Source organism: Orcinus orca, chromosome 8 (genome assembly GCF_937001465.1).
Source record: "Orcinus orca chromosome 8, mOrcOrc1.1, whole genome shotgun sequence".
NCBI lineage: Eukaryota > Metazoa > Chordata > Mammalia > Artiodactyla > Delphinidae > Orcinus > Orcinus orca.
The window spans coordinates 105118907-105142654 of NC_064566.1; the positions used below are offsets into that span (position 1 = coordinate 105118907).

The 23748-nt window shown below is 38.7% G+C and overlaps 1 protein-coding gene across 7 annotated transcripts in view; it reads left to right on the forward strand.

Moving 5' to 3' along the window:
• LOC117196852 (atherin-like) overlaps positions 1–23748 on the forward strand; it is a 63222-nt gene that overhangs the window by 16255 nt on the left and 23219 nt on the right. For 6 of the 7 annotated variants that reach the window (XR_007478816.1, XR_007478822.1, XR_007478815.1 and 3 more), the window contains one exon: positions 20295–20369. The gene's annotated coding sequence lies outside the window, so the exon portion shown is untranslated. Of the gene's footprint in view, positions 1–16667; positions 17570–20294; positions 20370–23748 lie in introns of those variants that run through there. The other variant, XR_007478819.1, reaches the window with a different exon arrangement.

Here is a 23748-nt window from a genome sequence, read left to right on the forward strand (position 1 = left end):
TTGTTTTCTTTTCTGCCAGTAGAATGTAAATTATATAGGGGAGGGATTTTTGTTTCTTTTTTGTTTCTTTTGTTCATTGATGTATACACAGGACGTAAAACACTGCCTGGCACACAACATGTACTCAAAAAAGAAATGAAAAACCATATTTGATACAAGGCTCTCATGAGGGCAGTAAGTTGATGGTGAAGGCATCTGATACTCTCAATGTTTTCATCTAGATAGGAAGCAAAGTTACCTGCTGGGTCAGAGTTGTGGTGCATGGCTTGAAGAGAATGTTGCAGATTTGCAAGAGCACTTGTGGGAAATAGGAAAGGCCTCACAAACGAGGTCCCCAAGCCCCACAGAGGGTCTTGCTGAGGGTGAAAATCTGGAGATTTTCTCCAGAATCTAATAATAACTACATTTATTGAAAGTGTCAGGAGTTGTGCTGAGTGCTTTGCCTTTACTATTTTATTTTGTTCTTACAATAACTCGGAGATACATATTATTTACATTTTACTGGAGAAAAATGAAGCCTTAGAGAAGTTAAATAACTTGCCCAGGGTTACTTGGCTAGTGAATGGCAGAGCTGGGATTCAAATTTAGCTGTTTTACTCCAAAGTCCATGCTTGCACTGTGTTCATCATAGGCTTGCTATAAGAAAAGGGATTTCCAGATAGATCCAATCTTGAGTGTTTGCCACATGGGTGAGGCAGAATAAAAGAAGTCTACAGGTGGGTTGTAGGAAGTAGAATGGTTGAATGGTGTACTGTGGATTCCAGTCTGGTTAGGGTTGGCACCATAGCCGTGAATGGAGTAAGGTTCCTGGACAAATGGAGAGATGAAGGGATTAGAGTTATTAATGAAGTAGCAATGTAAGGGGACTGCCAGTCTTAGCATCATGGCAGAATGAGCCAGTGAGGATCTCTGTTACCCCTTTCCACTGCACAGGCATAGGACTGGTGTTCCTGGTGCCAAAAGTGAAAGAGGAGCTAAAATCTGGATCTGTAAACATGATTCATTGGTCAGGGAGATAGCAAAGCAGTGTATATACTTTAGAGACTGGGTACTGGGCTCACAACACCTGTATAAGGATAGGAGATAGAGCCTTAAGAGAGAACAAGGCAAGAAGCTGGAACTGAGATCCCTAAATCAAGCCAGGACTCTGATAAAATTACCCCCGGTATCTCGGTGAAAACTACAAACTTCCCAGGGGAGTAATAAGGAAACGTATTTCTGCCCCATGTTCAGATTTTGAATCTGAATTTTCCTTATTTTCATTAATGGGATTCCTGAAGAGGAGATATTAGTATAAAGGCTGGTCCTGGACAGTTTGTTATCCTGGACAGTGAAATCCTTTGTGTGCCTGGAAGATGCAAATATAAAGTCACTATGTAGTATACCTCCATCAACCAGGAGACTCACATGGGGAAACTAATCTCTATTGAAGATGAACTTATACTCAAAATTCCAAACCACATGGGAAATGATCCATTATGCAGAGATTTATCCAAATCTAATTCTATCAATGGAGTTAGAACTCTGAAACCTTGTTTTTATGAAAGTCTTGAAAAGATTATAAAATAAGTAGTTTGAAACTAACTAAAGAGATGAAAGAAGATATAGAAATCATAATGAGAAAACAAGACTTTGAAAATAGACTGGGTAGATTTGAAGAAGAGCCAAATAGAGTTTCTCAAAATGAAAAACATTTTTATTGAAATGGAAACTGAATAAGTGGGTTAAACTGTAGACTAACACATTAATGAATGATTTGTGGAGTGAAACATAGCCAAAAGGTAACTATGCAAATGATTGCACAAACAGAAAGGATGGAGACTATGAAAGAAAAGTAGAGATATAGAGGATACAGTAGCTTCCAGGAAAAGAAAGTAGAAAGAATGGGGGAGAGAGCAGAACCAAGATGGTGGAGTAGAAGGACGTACTCTCACTCCCTCTTGCGAGAACACCAGAATCACAAGTAGCTGCTGGACAGTCATCGACAGGAGGACACTGGAACTCACCAAAAAAGATACCCCACATCCAAAGACAAAGGAGAAGCCACAATGAGACAGTAGGAGGGGCACAATCACAGTAAAATCAAATCCCATAACTGCTGGGTGGGTGACTCACAGACTGGAGAATACTTATACGACAGAAGTCCACTCACTGGAGTGAAGGTTCTGAGCCCCACGTCAGGCTTCCCAACCTGGGGGTCCGGCAACGGGAGGAGGAATTCCTAGAGAATCAGACTTTGAAGGCTAGTGGGATTTGATTGCAGGACTTCGACAGGACTGGGGGAAACAGAGACTCCACTCTTGGAGGGCACACACAAAGTAGTGTGCGCATCGGGACCCAGAGGAAGGAGCAGTGACCCCAGGGGAGACTGAACCAGACCTACCTGCTAGTGTTGGAGGGTCTCCTGCAGAGGCGGGGGGCGGGGTGGAGGGGTGGCTGAGGCCCACCCTGGTGACAAGGACACTGGCAGCAGAAGTTCCGGAAAGAACTCCTTGGCATGAGCCCTCCCAGAGTCTGTCATTAGCCCTACCAAAGAGCCCAGGTAGGGTTGCCTCCAGTGTTGGGTTGCCTCGGGCCAAACAACCAACAGGGAGGGAACCCAGCCCCACCCATCAGCAGTCAACCAGATTAAAGTTTTACTGAACTCTGCCCACCAGAGCAACAGTCAGCTCTACTCACTACCAGCCCCTTCCATCAAGAAACTTGCACAAGCCTCTTAGATAGCCGCATCCACCAGAGGGCAGACAGCAGAAGCAAGAAGAACTACAATCCTGCAGCCTGTGGAACAAAAACCACATTCACAGAAAGAGAGACAAGATGAAAAGGCAGAGGGCTATGTACCAGATGAAGGAACAAGATAAAACCCCAGAAAAACAACTAAATGAAGTGGAGATAGGGAACCTTCCAGAAAAAGAATTCAGAATAATTATAGTGAAGATGATCCAGGACCTCAGAAAAAGAATGGAGGCAAAGATCGAGAAGATGCAGGAAATGTTTAACAAAGACCTAGAAGAATTAAAGAACAAACAAACAGAGATGAACAATACAATAACTGAAATGAAAACTACATTAGAAGGAACCAGTAGCAGAATAACTGAGGAAGAAGAACGGATAAGTGACCTGGAAGACAGAATGGTGGAATTCACTGCTGCAGAACAGAATAAAGAAAAAAGAATGAAAAGAAATGAAGACAGCCTAAGAGACCTCTGGGACAACATTAAAAGCAACAACATTTGCATTATAGGGGTCCCAGAAGGAGAAGAGGGAGAGAAAGGACTAAAGAAAATATTTGAAGAGACTATAGTCGAAAACTTCCCTAACATGGGAAAGGAAATAGCCACCCAAGTCCAGGAAGCGCAGCGAGTCCCATACAGGATAAACACAAGGAGAAACACGCTGATACACATAGTAATCAAATTGGCAAAAATTAAAGACAAATAAAAATTATTGAAAGCAGCAAGGGAAAAACAACAAATAACATACAAGGGAACTCCCATAAGGTTAACAGCTGATTTCTCAGCAGAAACTCTATAAGCCAGAAGGGAGTGGCATGATATACTTAAAGTGATGAAAGGGAAGAACCTACAACCAAGATTACCCAGCAAGGATCTCATTCAGATTCGATGGAGAAATCAAAAGCTTTACAGACGAGCAAAAGGTAAGAGAATTCAGCACCACCAAACCAGCTCTACAACAAATGCTAAAGGAACTTCTCTAAGTGGGAAACACAAGAGAAGAAAAGAACCTACAAAAACAAACCCAAAACAATTAAGAAAATGGTCATAGGAACATATATATCGATAATCACCTTAAATGTGAATGGATTAAATGCTCCAACCAAAAGACACAGGCTTGCTGAATGGATAGAAAAACAAGACCCATATATATGCTGTCTACACAGACCCACTTCAGACCTAGGGACACATACAGACTGAAAGCGAGGGGATGGAAAAAGATATTCCATGCAAATGGAAATCAAAAGAAAGCTGGAGTAGCAATACTCATATCAGATAAAATAGACTTTAAAATAAAGAATGTTACAAGAGACAAGGAAGGACACTACATAATGATCAAGGGATCAATCCAAGAAGAAGATATAACAATTATAAATATATATGCACCCAACATAGGAGCACCTCAATACATAAGGCAACTGCTAACGGCTCTAAAAGAGGAAACCAACAGTAACACAATAACAGTGGGGGACTTTAACACCTCACATACACCAAGGGACAGATCATCCAAGATGAAAATAAATATGGAAACAGAAGCTTTAAATGACACAATAGACCAGATAGATTTAATTGATATTTATAGGACATTCCATCCAAAAACAGCAGATTACACTTTCTTCTCAAGTGCACATGGAACATTCTCCAGGACAGATCACATCTTGGGTCACAAATCAAGCCTCAGTGAATTTAAGAAAATTGAAATCATATCAAGCATCTTTTCTGACCACAACGCTATGAGATTAGAAATGAAGTACAGGGAGAAAAACGTAAAAAACACAAACACATGGAGGCTAAACAATACGTTACTAAATAACCAAGAGATCACTGAAGAAATCAAAGAGGAAATCAAAAAATAACTAGAGACAAATGACAATGAAAACACGATGATCCAAAACCTATAGGATGCAGCAAAAGCAGTTCTAAGAGGGAAGTTTATAGCTATACAAGCCTACCTCAAAAAACAAGAAAAATCTCAAATAAACAATCTAACCTTGCACCTAAAGGAACTAGAGAAAAAAGAACAAACAAAACCCAAAGTTAGCAGAAGGAAAGAAATCATAAAGATCAGAGCAAAATAAATGAAATAGAAACAAAGAGAACAATAGCAAAGATCAATAAAACTAAAAGATGGTGCTTTGAGAAGGTAAACAAATTGATATACCATTAGCCAGACTCATCAAGAAAAAGAGGGAGAGTACTCAAGTCAATAAAATTAGAAATGAAAAAGGAGTTACAACAGACACCGCAGAAATACAAAGCATCCTAAGAGACTACTATGAGCAACTCTATGCCAATGAAATGGACAATCTGGAAGAAATGGACAAATTCTTAGAGAGGTATAACCTTCCGAGACTGAACCAGGAAGAAATAGAAAATATGAACAGACCAATCACAAGTAATGAAATTGAAACTGTGATTTAAAATCTTCCAACAAACAAAAGTCCAGGACCAGATGGCTTCACAGGTGAATTCTATCAAACATTTAGAAAAGAGCTAACACCCATCCTTCTCAAACTCTTCCAAAAAATTGCAGAGGAAGATACACTCCCAAACTCATTCTATGAGGCCACCATCACACTGATACCAAAACCAGACAAAGATACTACAAAAACAGAAAATTACAGACCAATATCACTGATGAATATAGATGCAAAAATCCTCAACAAAATACTAGCAAACAGAATCCAACAACACATTAAAAGGATCATACAACATGATTAAGTGGGATTTATCCCAGGGATGCAAGGATTCTTCAATATACACAAATCAATCAATGTGATTCACCATATTAACAAATTGAAGAATAAAAACCATATGATCATACCAATAGATGCAGAAAAAACTTTTATGGTAAAAACTCTCCAGAAAGTGGGCATAGAGGGAACCTACCTCAACATAATAAAGGCAATATATGACAAACCCACAGCAATACCATTCTCAATGGTGAAAAACTGAAAGCATTTCCTCTAAGATCAGGAACAAGACAGGGATGTCCACTCTCACCACTATTATTCAACATAATTTTGCAAGTCCTAGCCACGGCAGTCAGAAAAGAAAAAGAAATAAAATGAATCCAAATTGTAAAAGAAGAAGCAAAACTGTCACTGTTTGCAGATGACATGATACTATACATAGAGAATCCTAAAAAATGCCACCAGAAAACTACTAGAGCTAATCAATGAATTTGATAAAGTTGCAGGATACAAAATTAATGCACAGAAATCTCTTGCATTCCTATACACTGATGATGAAAAATCTGAAAGAGAAATTAAGGAAACACTCCCATTTACCATTGCAACAAAAAGAATAAAATACCTAGGAATAATCCTACCTAGGGAGAAAAAAACCTGTATGCAGAAAACTATAAGACACTGATGAAAGAAATTAAAGATGATACCAACACATGGAGAGATATACCATGTTCTTGGATTGGAAGAATCAATATTGTGAAAATGACTATACTACCCAAAGCAATCTACAGATTCAATGCAATCCCTGTCAAATTACCAATGGCAGTTTTTACAGAACTAGAACAAAAACTCTTAAAATTTGTATGGAGACACAAAAGACCCAAATGGCCAAAGCAGTCTTGCGGGAAGAAAACGGAGCTGGAGGAATCAGACTCCCTGACTTCAGACTATACTACAAAGCTACAGTAAACAAGACAGTATGGTACTGGCACAAAAACAGAAACATAGATCAATGGAACAAGATAAAAAGCCCAGAGATAAACCCACGCACCTATGGTCAGCTAATCTATGACAAAGGAGGCGAGGACACACAATGGAGAAAAGACAGTCTCTTCAATAAGTGGTGCTGGGAAGACTGGACAGCTACATGTAAAAGAATGAAATTAGAACACTCCCTAACACCATACACAAAAATAAACTGAAAATGGATTAGAGACCTAAATGTAAGACTGGACACTATAAAACTCTTGGAGGAAAACATAGGAAGAACACTTTTTGACATAAATCACAGTAGAGTCTTTTTTGATCCACCTCCTAGAGAAATGGAAATAAAAACAAAAATAAACAAATGGGACCTAATGAAACTTCAAAGCTTTTGCACAGCAAAGGAAACCATAAACAAGATGAAAAGACAACCCTCAGAATGGGAGAAAATATTTGCAAATGAATCAACAAAGGATTAATCTCCAAAATATATAAACAGCTCATGCAGCTCAATATTAAAAAAAAAACAACCCAATCCAAAAATGGGCCAAAGACCTAAATAAACATTTCTCCAAAGAAGACATACACATGGCAAAGAAGCACATGAAAAGCTGCTCAACATCACTAATTATTAGGGAAATGCAAATCGAAACTACAATGAGGTACCACCTCACACCAGTTAGAATGGCGTCATCAGAAAATGTACAAACAACAAATGCTGGAGAGGGTGTGGAGAAAAGGGAACCCTCTTGCACTGTTGGTGGGAATGTAAATTGATACAGCCACTATGGAGAACAGTATGGAGGTTCCTTAAAAAACTAAAAAAATTACCATATGACCCAGCAATCCCACTACTGGGCATATACCCAGAGAAAACCATAATTCAAAAAGACACATGCACCCCAATGTTCCTTGAAGCACTATTTACAATGTCCAGATCATGGAAGCAACCTAAATGCCCATCAACAGACGAATGGGTAAAGAAGATGTGATACATATGTACAATGGAATATTACTCAGCTATAAAGAGGAACAGATTTGGGTCATTTGCTGAGACGTGGATAGATCTAGAGACTGTCATACAGAGTGAAGTAAGTCAGAAAGAGAAAAAACAAATATCGTATATTAACGCATGTATGTGGAACCTAGAAAAATGGTACAGATGAACCAGTTTGCAGGGCAGATATTGAGACACAGATGTAGAGAACAAACGTATGGACACCAAAGGGGGAAAGCGGCGGGGGTGGGGTGGGGTGGGGTGTGTGTGTGTGATGAATTGGGCGATTGGGATTGACATGTATACACTGATGTGTATAAAATTGATGACTAATAAGAACCTGCTGTATAAAAAAAATAAATAAATTTAAAAAAAAGAATGGGGAAAGGCAATATCAAAAAGATATGGGCTGAGAATTTTCCAAGTATTAGAAGACTTGATTGTTCAAATTGAAGAAAGCTGACTCATGAGCAAAATAAATCAATAGCAATCCTTATGTAAACACAGGACACTAGAGACAAAGACAAAGGTCACCTACGGAGAAAAAAAGTATTAACCTGGTATCTCGTCATTGAGACTAGAAGCTAGAAAACACTGGAATAATATCTTTAAAGTTCTGAGAGAAATAACCGGTACACCAGAATTCTATACCCAGCTAAACTAACACAGAATATTGAGAATAGGATAAAAACATGTTCAGCCAGTCAAAAGACTGAGAATGTATCTCTCAGTGACTCTTTCTGAAAGCATCATTAAATGTAGTAACTCAATAAGAAGGAAATTGGAATCGGAAGAAATACATGGAATGCAAGAATCAGTGGTGCTCAAGTAAGCAAAGCAGGTTTACTGGGGAAAAAGAGAGTGAAAAAGCTGGAGGTTTAGCAAGTGTGGTCATGGATCTGTATATTTAGGCTCAATATTTCATAGGTGGAGGAGTCCTGTGTGCTGATAAGTTTCATGTAGCCTCAAGGGTGGTTGACTAGAGTGAGCAGCGTGAAGATCATTTGATCCCAGAAAGTCAAGAAGTTTTGAAACTAAGATATGTGAGGGACCATATATTATACTGATTATTTTCCTCCACTGCATCCCCAATAGATTCTCCAGTCTTCTCTCAGTGCTGCTTTGGATATGTAAGACTGGCCCCTATGAACTGTGTCCTGCAGGTGTCCTTGCTAGCTGGCTTCATTTGGAGTTTGACAAATTGGAGTCACTGGCCAAAAATCAGTGTGAGTGAAAGAGAGAACAGAGTTCCTTCCCAGTCTCTCCCTGCTTCAGCATTGCTTCTCTATTAGCATATGTGTCTCTCCATGACTAGAGTTCCCACTAATGGCCCCTTTTCCATGGATCCAGCTCTCACTGGGCTCAGATAACTCTCTTCTTCTTGAATTTTGACCCTATGAATAACAGATTTTTACCCCACTGATTTCTAGGTAATATCAGGAGATAATTCTCCACGGGTCTCTCATGTTTTTGTACATCTTGTGAGTAAGGTACTAAATGCCCTTTGTTGCTGATGATCTTTTCAAGGATGTTTGTATACCGAATAGCCTTGGAAAGTGAAGATAGTGTCTCTCTCTGGAGCAAAAGGCAGTCACACTCACTGTCCAGTGTAATGAAGATAACGTCTCCCTCTGAAGCAAAGGGCAGACATGCCTACTGCCCATTATAAAAGATTGCATTTCCTAAACTCAGGGTTTCCTGGCCTGTAATTCAACCCATCACATGTACAGTTGTTATCTGGCCCCCTTCGTGTCACTCTGGGGGAGGTGAGGCTTAGATAACCAAAACAAAAATGCTGATGCTCTGGCTACTGTTATTGCTATGTGTAGTCAACTGTCCTTCATCTTTGATCCAGGAGTGTCATGTCTTCAATCACTGCCCGTGAAGCTGTAACAGGCTATCTCATTAGCTTTCAAATAGGGTAAAATCTCAGATCCCTAACAGTTCTTGACAGGCACCTTGGCATCTCTTGTTTGTTCCCTTAAACCCAACAGTACTTCTAAAGGTAGTTCTTTCACAAAACCCGTCTCATTGAGTTCTATTTCCTGCTGGACTCCTGCCTGATATATCTAGATAGTTTGAAATCTCTATGGTCAGTTAATTTACGACAAAGGAGGCAAGAATATACAATGGAGAAAAGACAGGCTCTTCAATAAGTGGTACTGGGAAAAGTGGACAAATACATGTAAAAGAATGAAATTAGAACATTTTCTTACCCCATACACAGAAACAAACTCAAAATGGATTAAAGACCTAAATGTAAGACTGGATACCATAAAACTCCTAGAGGGAAACATCGGCAGAACACTCTTTGACATGAATCACAGCAATATCTTTTTGGATCCATCTCCTAGAGTAGTGGAAATAAAAACAAAAATAAATCAATGGGACCTAATTAAACTTAAAAGCTTTTGCACAGCAAAGGAAACCATAAACAAAACAAAAAGACAACCTACGGGGGTGGTGGGGGGGAGGAAGAGGAGCTTGTTTTTTAGTGTGATATTTACCTAGCGATAATAAACTGAAAATCTTTTGCAAAAAAAAAAAAAAAAGACAACCTACAGAATGGGAAAAAATATTTGCAGATGATGCAACCAAGAAGAGATTAATCTCCAAAATATACAAATAGTTCATACAGCTCAATATCAAAAAACCAAACAACCCAGTCAAAAAATAGACAGAAGATCTAAATAGACATCTCCACATAAGACATACAGATAGCCAAAGGCACATGAAAATATGCTGAACCTTGCTAGTTATTAGAGAAAGGCAAATCAAAACTACAATGAGTTATCACCTCACACTGGTCAGAATGGCCGTCATCAAAAAGTCTACAAATAAATGCTGGAGAGGGTGTGGAGAAAAAGGAATCCTCCTACACTGTTTGTGAGAATGTAAACTGGTACAGCCACTATGGAGAACAGTATGGAGGTGCCTTAAAAAACTAAAAAATTGAGCAATCCCACTCCTGGGCATATATCCAGAGAAAACCATAACTGAAAAGACATGCACCCCAATGTTCACTGCAGCACTATTTACAATAGCCAAGACATGAAAGCAGCCTAAATGTCCATTGACAGATGAATAGATAAAGAAGATGCAGTATATATATATATATATATATATATATATATATATATATATATATATATACTGGAATATTACTCAGCCATAAAAAGAATGAAATAATGCCATTTGCAGTAACATGGATGGACCTAGTGATTATCATACTAAGTGAAGTAAGTCAGACATAGAAAGACAAATATCATATGATATTGCTTATATGTGGAATCTAAAATAAAAATGATACAAATAAACATATACAAAACAAATAGACCCACAGGCATAGAAAATAAACTTATGGTTACTGAAGGGGAAGGGGGGTATAAATTAGGAGTTTGCAATTACCATATACACAGTAATACATATATATAATAGATAAACAACAAGGACCTACTGTATAGCATAGGGAACTACACTCAATATTTTGTAATAATCTATAAGGGAAAAGAATCTGAAAAAGAATATATACGTGTATATGTATAACTAAATCACTTTGCTATACACCTGAAACTAACACAACATTGTATTGGGTTGGCCAAAAAGTTCGTTTACGAACTTTAAGATCAATCTCTCTCTCTCTGTTTCTCTGGAGAACCCCCGAGTAATACAGGGCGCTACAGAATTTAGAGGAGCTTATGAACACAATGTCAAAGTCCCCAAATAATGAGTGGGAGTTTCCGAAGCAGAGTGTGAGACAGCAATAGTATGAAAAAGCAGTATGTACCCCAAAGAGTAGTATTTCTTCAGTCTAAGTGGAGAGGAAGGAGGATGCCTCAATGGTGCCTCTAGGCGACAAAGACAGCAGAATGTGCATGATGTGGCCCCAGCTTACACATGGAAGCTTACACCTGTCTGTATCATTCATGTGCCTACCCTATAAAAATGACCTGAAGCTCTTAGAACCCAGCGTTTTACTTTCTAATGCCTCCTTGACTTTGGTCTTGTAGTTCCTTCCACCAGGAATCTCCTCCCCCTCTATTTCCCATCTCTCCAGGGTCCTTTAATCTTTCATAGTTCTTACCACGTCTCCTATCTGCCAAACACCTTCTCCTCCTTCAAGTCTCAGTAAAGCTTTCCTAAAAAGCAGAGTTAGGTGTACCGTGTTCCCCAATTTTCTAGAAATTACCTTATTCTGTAATTCTGTGATTGTATGTCTGCTCCCTCATTGGTCTATGAACAAGAACTTTCAGCTCAGTATTAAATATATGTATTTAGGACAGGACCTATCATATAGAATGTGCTCTATACCTGTCTGTTGCATGAATGGATGAGTGAATAAATAAATTTGTCCGTGATGTTGTAAATGGTGGAATGGAATTCACACTCAGGATTTTCTTACTCTAAAGCCTGGTCTTCCTCTCCCATATATGATGTGATCCAGTTTTTTTAGGAATTCTGCAGATAGAATCTACCTGCTAGGAAGAAGAATTTCTGTCAGCACTAGAAGGAAAGAAGAACAGTTATGGGAAAAAACGGCTGAATGCCCATTAAAAAAAAGAATAGAGCATAGTAACACTTGTTTTATTTTTGTTTTGTTTTGTTTTTGTTTGATAGCTACCCTTTTCTGGTTGTTGACAAGATTCCCAAAGGATTGATCTCAAATATGGATTTAAGATTTGATTTGCCATGCACAAGATATATGTTAGAAGTCCTCTTTGCTTCAAAATAGAAACCAGTTTGGAAAGCTCCCAGGTTTACTGATAATCAGTTTATTCTCATAAGCCTTATTACATACAAGGTTGAGTGGGTGACTGCCCATATAGTTTGATTTTGATGTCACACAGGGGAACTGCTCCTTTCCTTGAATTACCCTGTGGTGGATGGAAGGAGTATAGTTCCTTCTATAATGTGATTGTATGTTTAGACATCGTTCCTTTAAGGCAAATTCTCCTTTCTATTCAGTGGGCTCTCCAATTTACATCTGTACATCAAGCATTTTTCCTGAACTCCACACTTAAATAGCCATCTGTTTCTACCCCACAGGTGCAACATTTCTGAACAGAAATGATCCCTCTTGCCCTGGACCTGTTTCTTCTGAGTTTCTCGTTTCAGTGAACCATACTACCTCTCACCAAATTTCCCAAGCTAGAAACCCAAGAGTCTTCCCATCACTCACATCCAACCAATAACTAGTCTTCTGAGTTGTTATCATGAACATTTCTCAACTCTGGCTACCAGTCTCCATGGGCGTTGCTAGTGCCTTATTCAGGCCCTTTATCAGTTCTCACTTGTATGCCTGGAGTCGAGCCCCTCATCTGTCCATTGTCTTGGTGTAGCCAGGAAGGTCTCTTTTAGAGACATAGCTGATCACATGATTCCTCTTTCTGAAACCTTATACAATGGCTACTCATTGCCCTTAGGATAAAGTACAAACTCCCATATTATATAAGGTATGCACTTTCTGAACCCTGTCCAACTCTTCAATATTCACCCTCCTCTCTCCACCCCACCCCCGCCAATTTCATATCATATATTATCCCATTTCCCCAATATGCTCATTTTCTCTTTACTGTTTGTGTCTTTTTACATATTGCTCCTCTTGCCTGAGAAACTTATCCCCTTTCTCCTAGCCAGGAGTTAGCCACTCCTATATGTTGAGACTCAGCTCAGTCACTAACATCTTCGGAAAGTGTTTCCAGATATTTCCTACCTGAGCTAAATGCTCATACCTATGTGCTTCCTAAATTCCCTATGCTTACCAATATCATGGTACTTATCACCCAGTTTTGTCTGTTAGATTTACTTTCATGCCTTTCCAAGCAGATTATAAAGCCCTTTATGACGGAGACTATTCTGTGTATCTTTGAAAGCTGAGAACCTATCGGAGAGCTGACATCTGGTTAGCAATCAATACATTTGGTTGAATAAGGGGAAAAGATCAAATGACAATGGGTGGTTCGAGAGGGCTATGAAAACACATTTTATCTTCAATATAGTTTAAAAAATTTATTGTAAAATATATATAACATGAAATTTACCATTTTAACCATTTTAAAGTATAAAATTCAGTGACACTAAGTACATTTAAATTGTTGTGCAACCATTACCACTAACCCTTTCCAGAACTCCTTCATTATCCCAAACAGAAACTGTACACATTAAACAATAATGCCCATTCTACCTTCCCCACAGCACTTGGTCACCTCTAATCTACTTTCTGTTTCTGTGAATTTGCCTATTCTTGGTAACTCATGTAAGTGGAATTATATGGTATCTGTCCTTTTGTACCTGTATTATTTCACTTATTTTTATTTTTGGCTGCATTGGGTCTTCATTGGGTCTTAATTGGGTCTTTGTTGTGGTGCACAGGCTTCTCATTGCAGTGGCTTCTCTTGTTGCGGAGCACGGGCTCTAGGCACATGGGCTTCAGTAGTTGTGGCACACAGGCTCAGTAGTTGTGGCTCATGGGCCTTAGAGCACAGGCTCAGTAGTTGTGGCGCATGGACTTAGTTGCTCTGCAGCATGTGGGATCTTCCCGGATCAGGGCTCAAACCCGCGTCCCTTGAACTGGCAGGTGGATTCTTAACCACTGTGGCACCAGGGAAGGCCTCTTTGTTGAGAGATTTTGATTACTGATTCAATCTTCTTACTAATTATAGATCTATTCAGATTTTCTCTTTCTTCATGAGTCAGTTTTGGTAGGTTGTATGTTTCTAGGAATTTGTCCACTTTATCTAGATTATCCAGTGTGTTGGCATACAATTATTCATAGTATTCTCTTATAATCCTTTTTATCTCTGTAAAGTAAATAGTAATGTCCTTTCCCCCCAACCTTATTTAGTAATTTGAGTTTTCTCTTTTTTTTCTTATCCAATCTAGCTAAAGAGTTGTCAACTTTACTGATTTTTTTCAAAACATCAACTTTTAGTTTTGTTGATTTTCTCTATTTTTTTTTATTCTCTATTTTTCTCCACTCTAATCTGTATTATTTCCTTCTGTCTGTTAGTGTTGAGCGTCCCTGTTTGTCTTTTCTAGTTCTCTTAAGGTGTAAGTTAGGTTATTGATTTGAGATCTTTCTCCTTTTTTTAATGTAAATTTTTACGGCTGCAAATTTCCCTTTTTTTTTTTTTTTTTTTTTTTTGCGGTACGTGGGCCTCTCACTGTTGTGGCCTCTCCCATTGAGGAGCATAGGCTCTGGACACACAGGCTCAGCAGCCATGGCTCATGGGCCCAGCTGCTCTGCGGCATGTGGGATCCTCCCGGACCGGGGCACGAACCCATGTCCCCTGCATTGGCAGGCAGACTCTCAACCACTGCGCCACCAGGGAAGCCCAAAATTTCCTTTTAATACTACTTTTTCTGCATCCCACAAATTTTGATATGTTGTGTTTTCATTCTCATTTTTATCAAGGTATTTTCTAATTTCTAATTTCTCTTCTTTAACCCTTTGGATATTTAAGAGTATGTTGTTTAATTTCCACATATTTTTGAATTTTCTAATTTCCCTTCTATTTTGATAGGAAGATACTCTGCATGACTTAAATCTTTTTAAATTTATTAAGAATTGTTTTGTCATCTAACATATGGTCTATCTTGGAGAATGTTCCATGTGCACTTGAGAAAAGTGTGTATTCTGTTGTTCCTAGAGTTTTCTGCATATATATGTATATATATACATATATATTTAGTTTATGGTGTTGTTTAAGCCCTCTATTCCTTATTAATCTTATGTCTGGTTGTTCTGTTCATTACTGAAGGTAGGGTTTGTAGTGTCCAACTATTTTTGAAGGACTATTTCTTCTTTCAATTCTGTCAAGGTTTTCTGCATATAGTCTTTGGCTCTGCTGTTTGGTGTATCTATGCTTATAATTATTATATCTTCCTGATGAATTGATCCTTTTATAGATATATAATATCTTAGATAGTCCTTATTTGTCTCTTGTAACAGTCTTTGACTTAATGTCTATTTTGTCTAACTAGTATAGCCGCCCTGGCACTCTTTGGATTATTGTTTGCATGGGATATCTTCTTCCACCCTTTCACTTTCAGCCCTTTTGTGTTTTTGGATATACAGTGAATCTGTTTTAGACATTATATAGTTGGATTGTGTTTTTAAATCAGTTCTGCCAGTCTTTGCCTTTTGATTGAAGAGTTTAATCCATTTACATCTAAAGCAGTTACTGATAATGAAGGACTTATTTCCATCATTTTGCTATTTGGTTTTTGTATGTCTGTTAGCTTTTTCGTTCCTCATTTACTCCATTATTGCTTTCTTCTGTGTTTTGTTGATTTTTTTTGTAGTCACACATTTTGATTCCCTTCTCATTTCCTTTTGTATATATTCTCTAGCTATATTTTTGTGGCTATAATCATGATCACGTTTAACATCCTAAATTTATAACAACCTAATTTGAACTGACACCAGCTTAATTTCAACTGCGTACAAAAACTCTACTCCTATATAGCTCTGTCTTCCCCTGCCACTTTATGTTATTGATGTCACAAATTACATCTTTATGTATTATGTGCCTATAATAGTTTCCTAATGCTACTCTAAAAAATTATCACAAATTGGATCACTTAAATAAGAGAAATTTATTGTCTCACAGGTATGGAGGCTAGAAGTCTTAGATCAACATGTCAGCAAGTTGCTATCTTTTGAGGCTGTGAGAGAGAATCTGTTCCATGCCTCTTACTTAGCTTCAGGTGGTCTCTTGAAAATCTTTGTTGTTCCTTGGCTCGTAGAAACATCACCCTGATCTCTGCCTTCATCTTCCTATAGCATTCTCCCTGTATGCCTGTCTCAAATTTCCCCTTTTTATAAGGACAGCAGTCATATTGGATTAGGGGTCCACCCATTCCAGTATGACCTCATCTTAACTAATTATATCTGCAATGACCTTATGTCCAAATAAGATCACATTCTGAGGTACTGAGGGTTAGGACTTCAACTATTAATTGGTGGGGGGGGGGGGGACATAATACCACCCATAACAGTGCCCAATAACATAGCTCTGTAATTATTCTTTATGCATTTTTTCTTTTAAACACTTTATCAGAGACCTTGCTTTCTTCATACAACTTCAAGTTACTGAATAACATCCTTTCATTTTAACCTGAAGGACTCCCTTTAGCATTTCTGGTAGGGCAACCTAGTGGTAATCAGTTTCCTCAGCTTTTGTTTATCTAGGAATGTCTTAATTTTTCGTTTATATTTTTAATTTTAATTTTTATTTATTTATTTATTTGTTTTTGCAGTACACGGGCCTCTCACTGCTGTGGCCTCTCCTGTTGCGGAGCACAGGCAGCCACTCCACAGCATGTGGGATCCTCCCAGACTGGGGCACGAACCCACGTCCCCTGCATCAGCAGGCGGACTCTCAACCACTGCGCCACCAGGGAAGCCCTTCGTTTATCTTTGAAGGCAAGTTTTGCCAGCTATAGAATTCTTGGTTGACAGGTTTATCTTTCAGTACTTTAAAGATTTTATCCCATGTCTTTCTGGCCTCCAGGGTTTGTTGTGAAAAATTGGCTGATATTGTTATTGAGAATCCCTAGTACGTGATGATGATTTACTTTTCTCTTGCTGCTTTTAAGACTCTCTCTTTATCTCTGGACAGTTTGTGTATATGTCTTGGTTGGGTCTTTTTGAATTTATCCTATTTGGAGTCCATCAGGCTTCTTACAGTTGTAGGTTTATTTATTTCATCAAAGTTAAGATATTTTGCCATTATTTCTTCAAATAATCTCCACCCCCCTCTTGTCTCTTCTGGGACTCTCATAATGGGTATGTTGGTATACTTCATGATCCCTTAGTTCACTTTTCTTCATTGTTTTTGTTTCTGCACCTCAGACTCTATGATTTTGATTGTCTTATTTTCAAGCTTGCTGATTCTTTCTTCTCTTTGCTCACATCTGCTGTTGAATCCCTCCAGTGAAATTTTCATTTCAATTATTGTAATTTTCAGCTCCACAATTTCTGTTTGGTTCCTTTTTATAATTTCTGTTGATATTCTCATTTTATCTATAAATGATTTTTCCTGGTTTCCATTAGTTCCTTATCCATGTTTTCCTTTAGGTCTTTGAGCATATTTAAGTTTTATCTAGTAAGTCTGATGTCTGGGCTTCCTCAGGAATGGTTTCTGTGAATTGATTTTGTTCCTTTGAATGTTTGCCCATTTCTGTCTATGCCTTGCAATCTTCTTTTGCTTAAAATTGGATATTTAACTACTATAATATGGTAACTCTGGGGACCTCCCTGGTGGTCCAGTGGTTAAGACTCCATGCTTCCACTGCAGGGGTGCAGGTTCAGTCCCTGGATGGGGAACTAATATCCCATATGTCAGGGGCATGGCCAAATATATATATATGATGACTCTGGAAATCACATTCTTCCCCTTTCCCAGGGTTTGCTGGTTTTGTTGTTGTTATTGTTGTTGAAGGCTGTAATAGTCTGTTTGTTTTGAGTGATTTCCTAACTATTTTTGCAGAGGCTATTGCTGGTCACATGTGATCACTGAAGTCTCTGTTCCTTTAGCTCACATTCAGCTCAAAATCAGATGTTTTGATAGAAATTTTCTTGAGTGCCAGGAACTCTTCCAGTGTTTGCAGATTGGCTCTGTACTAGGGCATTCCTTCAGTACTTAGCTAGGCTAGTTCTGAGGCTAGCAATCAGTCAGGTAAAATCTTAAGGTCTTCTCAGCAATTTTCTGAGCACGCATCTTGCCTGGGTGTGCATATGGCTTCCTAAATCCCCCCATATTTTTGACTGCTTTCAAATGTCCTAGATTCCCAGTCTTACCCCAGATTGTCCTCTGCACCTTAGAAGGTCTATTGTATGTTTCCACCTATAATTTCTTGCTCCAGGAGTCTGTGGGGCTATTGTCATTTGCAAGTTTTATGAGTAGTGTCCACCACTTTTACCACCTGATTTCTGAGTTAGACATAACAGAGACAGGCTCTTGTGTCAGTCCTTCAGGTATCCACCGGACAGTTTAAATGTACACAATAATTTGCAAATAATTTCTGCTCTGCTTCTTCTAGTTTGAGGAATGATACTGGAAACCAGGTTGCCACCACTTCAAGACCAAAACCACTGCCATGCTGGGGAAGGGTGGAGTAAATGTAACTAAAAATGCCACAGAACTTTCCTGCTGTTTTGAAGATGGCTTTTTCTTTTCTTTTCTTTTTTTACATTTATTTTATCTTTGGCTGCATTGGGTCTTCGTTGCTGCGTGCGCGCTTTCTCTAGTTGCGGCGATCGGGGGCTACTTTTTCTTGCGGTGCACGGGCTTCTCACTGTGGTGGCTTCTCTTATTGCAGAGCATGGGCTCTAGGCCCGCGGGCTTCAGTAGTTGTAGCTCCCAGGCTCTAGAGCGCAGGCTCAGTAGTTGTGGCGCATGGGCTTAGTTGCTCCGCGGCATGTGGGATCTTCCCAGACCAGGGCTTGAACCCGTGTCCCCTGCATTGGCAGGCGGATTCTTAACCACTGTGCCACCAGGGAAGCCCCAAGATGGCTTTTTCTTGATTGGGTATTTGTTTGGTGGCTCAAAACTTTGAGTGTTTTCCAGAGCTCCAGTAAGATTGGTTCAGACAGTTTCTGCCTTTCTAAAAAACATTTCTGTTGGGGAATGAAAACTTGGAGCTTCCTAGGCTGCCATTTTGCTGAAGTCTTTTCTTTAACCTAGTTTTGCCTTCACTTGGACTTTCACCAAAGAGCATCAGAGCACTTGGCATGTAACCTAAGTGAAGGTGTGTGTAGTTACTAAAAAATGGTGGAGCAAAGACGCTCTGAGCCACTGTAAGGAGACTTGGAACAGGAACTTGCTTGGAGAGTTGAAATTTTATAGATGAGGAATCCACTAGGTTATTGGATGACAGTTGAGAACAGATAAGCTTATGAAATGAACTTCTGTCCAGGTAGTAAATTGCTCAGGGAGTTGGTGCTTGCTGACAGTGTGGGACAGCTGCAGTTACATGCTACAAATGGTTGGGTCTGATTTCTGGATGCATATTAATTCCAGCTCATGAAGGGTCTTGAGCGATGCCAAAAATGACCAAGTAGAAGAAAATGTGAAGATAATGATATGGCTGGTTCTAGTGCTGAATTAGATCCTCCCCTCAGAGCTCAGAGAATCTAATTCAATTCATTCCTAATGGTAGCTGTCATATCAGCTTGTCCTAACCCTGACTGTGGTTCACAGCTCTATCTCAGAAGTGACTTGGGAGGAAAGCCTTTAGTAATTGTCTTCACCTCTCCATTTCTTCACTCTTTCTACTGTCATTAGTATCCCCTGCCTCTCCTCTCCTTTTTCTTCTCTGCCTACTTGTCCTCCTTTGCCTCCTACTACCTCAGTGAAAATATGTTCCAATCTGCTAAATGAATTCACATTAAAGTGCACATAGCCAAAAGACTGGAGTGTAAACCTGTCCAGGGGCTGTTTGCATTTTAACAGAAGTCTGTATAACATTTCTAACTGTGAAGCTCTAAGTATTAGCTGTTCCATAGGAAGGAGAATTCTTAGAGGACCTGGTTCTAACTCAGAATGTTTTTGAGGTATACTCTACTCCAGATAGTATAAAGAAATTCCCAATTATAAAGGGACTTTAGAAAATCAAATTTCTCCTCGCAATATGAAAAGACACTCTGAGGCTGATTTGAATGTGACATCATTGGATAATGAGCTTTTATACCTTTCCAGCCAAAGATACCAAGGATAAAGCCAAAACTTTGATCATATTGAGAAGTCAGGTCAGGGAGATTTTCACCTTGCTACAGGAAAAGAAAGTCTGATGAGGAGGAATAGAACAGATCTAATTTAGAATCTTAACTGTTTTAGAAGATAGTAAGCAGCCTCCATACATTAATATGGCCTTTCTTCCCAGTCATCACCAGAAAATCTTCAGGATACAATACACAAAGAGAGGAGCTGCCAGTGCTGGAAGGACGGGTCCCAGAAGGTAAGAGCAAAGAGTGGGAAGCACGTTAACACTGAATTTAACCTCTACCAACCTCTGTTTCTTCGTCTGTAATGTGGGAACAGTAATATCTATTGAAGAGGGTTAGAACTCTTTTGACTGCAAATTATAAGAAGCCATATTGAACACATGAACGTAAGTTAAAAATAAAAAAAGGAATTTGTCGGGGCTTCCCTGGTGGCGCAGTGGTTGAGAGTCCGCCTGCCGATGCAGGGGACACGGGTTCGTGCCCCGGTCCGGGAGGATCCCACATGCCGCGGAGCGGTTGGGCCCGTGGGCCATGGCCGCTGGGCCTGCGTGTCCGGAGCCTGTGCTCCGCAACGGGAGAGGCCACAACAGTGAGAGGCCCGCGTACAGCAAAAAAAAAAAAAAAAAAAACAGAAAAGAAAAAAAAAAAAAAAAGGAATTTGTAGGCTTTTATTCCTGGTTGTCCAAGGGCATTGGCTTTGGAGCAAGGCTGGATCCAAAGACCCAAATGATGCCTTTAAAACTTTTTGGCTCTCCATTTCTTAGCTCTGCTTGTTTTTATTTGGCTTTTTCTCAGATAGTTTTGATTTATGTGTCAGTTAAGAAGATCTAAAGAACGTATCTCCCAGCTTAACAATTCCAACAGAAAATCTTTTTCAAATATCATTCCCAAGGAAGATTATATTGCCTTGCTCAGGTCAGATGTCCAAACCCTAGCCTATTACCGTGGGTTGGGATTTTTGGATTGGCCAGCCTAGGTCGCATATATAACACAGTATTTGGCCAGTGTACCATAATTGACCATCTCTCCAGGATCACATTGCATGAAGGGGGAGTTCCCTAAAGGATTCAAGAGACAGAGGATGGGAAAGTATGCTGGGCATGAAAATATGGTAGCTATTATAATCTACCAAACCTGCCACTATAGGTTAAAGAATCAAATGAGCAGACACAGGGAAGCTGTTTATGAACTATAATCATAATTAAAACATCATTCAAATAATGATAAATACCACGTTCATTAAAATCGAGAAAGCCACATCATATAACGGTGGCTTTACAAACCAGTGGGAAAAGACGGACCATTCAACACCTCCTGTGAGATAACTGGATGGAAACACTGCACGTAGGAGCCGCACCTCCCACCATACACTAGCATATCCTCTAAATGGATTAAAGATTTAAACATAAAAGTGAAACCATAAAAGCGTCAGAAGAAAACATGGTAAAACTCTTATAATCTTGGAATGGGGAAGGTCTTCCTAACCGTTACTTAATATTCTGAACTCATAAATAATATGACTGATAAATAAAACTACATCAGAATGAAACCTTTGCATGATGAAAAACATCATTTGAAAAAAAAAGGCAGAAAACAAATAGAATAAAAGGCAGTGGGGTGTTGGAGATGGCCTGCACTGGCTCACAGGAGCTGATTATTAAATTTTAGAAATTTTGCAAGCTGGTTGTCAACCACAGCCATTATTTAAAATTAAGTTATATAAACTTATAATTAAATAAAGAATGAAACAAAGGTAATATATGCTCAAAGACTCATCACTCTAATTGTTTAACTACATTTTGTTATCATCCATGCTCTTGGAGTGATTTACATCTGTTGTGTCTGTATCATGGAGATATTACATAATGGCCTGGTGTTGCACATTTCTCCCCAACTCCACATTTAGTGATATGTTGGTAGCTTGAAATTGGCTGTGGTGGGAATATTTACATCATGGAACTTGGCAAATGCTATAAACCAGGATTTATTTTCCCCAGAGACCATTACTAAACACTAACCAACACACTACTGGAAAAAAATTTTGAAACTCACATTACAGAGAAAGGGCTAACCTCCCTATATGTAATGTGCTTCTTATAAGCCAAGTATACAAAGACGATTAACCTAACAGAAACATAAGAAAGGTATGAAGTATCCATTCATAGAAATAAAGAGGTGCTCTGTGTCACAAGAGAAATGCAAATAAAAAACATACTGAGGTATTATTTTTTACTTACTAGATTAGCAAAATTCTAAGTTTGATAAAACTCTGTTGGCAAGGTGGTGGGGAGACAGACTTTTTTTTTTTTTTTTACATTGCTGGTGAGGACTTAAATTTATATAACCCCTTTGGAAGGCAATTTGGCAATATGTATATAAAATTACCAAGACATAAACTATTTGACCTAGCAATCCTATCTCTGGGAATTTATACTATTATATGGTATAGAGTGCTTTTGTTTTTTAATAGCAAAAGACTGGAAACAACACAAGTGTCCATCCACATGGGCTGGTTTAATAAACTGTGGAACATTTAAACAGTAGAATTGACTGGAACTGTAAAAAAAAAAAAAAAAAAATTGAAGACACCAAATTGAACTTGAAGAATCTCCAACTTATATCTTTCCCTTCCATTTTATTGAGAAACAACTGACATAACATTGTATTAGTTTAAGATGTACAACATAATTATTTGATGTACATATGTATTGCAAAATGATCACTACAATAGGTTTAGTTAACATCCATCACCTGACATAGTTACAATTATTTTTTCTTGTGATGGGAACTTTTAAGATCTACTCTCTTAGCAACTTTCCGATGTACAATACAGTATTGTTAACTATAGTCACCATGCTATATGTTCTATCTCTAGAACTTACTTATCTTAGAACTAGAAGTTTGTACCTTTTGACTGCCTTCACCCCAGTTTCTCCCTCCTGCCCCCAGCCTCTAGCAACCACCAACCTCTTCTCTGTTTCTATGAGTACGATTTTTTTTTTTAGATTTCCCATATAAATGAGATCATGCAGTATTTGTCTTTCCTGTCTGACTCATTTCACTTAGCATGATGCCCTCAAGGTCCATCCATGTTATCACAAATGGCAGAATTTCCTTCTTTTTTATGGTAGAATAATATTCTATTGTATAAATATACCACATTACCCATTCATCAACTTATATTATTGAATGAAAAAAAGCAAGGTTAATATCAGAGTAGATACTATGTTATCTTTTGCATAATAAAATAAAAATATAGTTATATTTGATTTGCATAAACAAAGTCTGGAAGGAAAGTAATAAAAATGGTTACAGGACATGGTTGCTGGGTGGGAACCAGTCAGGCAGAGAATAGGGTAAGAACAAGGCCTTGTGTTACCTTTTTACACTAAAATGAATGTTGAACTATGTCAACATACTACCTTTTTACAAAATTAAATGGCAGGAAACAAATAAAAACTTCATTGAAGAGCGCTTGACATTCAATAAGAAGTTACTGAGTGGCTATTATGTGGCAGGCACTGTTCTAGGAGCTGCACCCAGAAGGTAGCACCATTTCATGTAAGTTGTGGTGTGAAGCCAAAGACTTCGTGATTGTCCTCAGCCACGTAA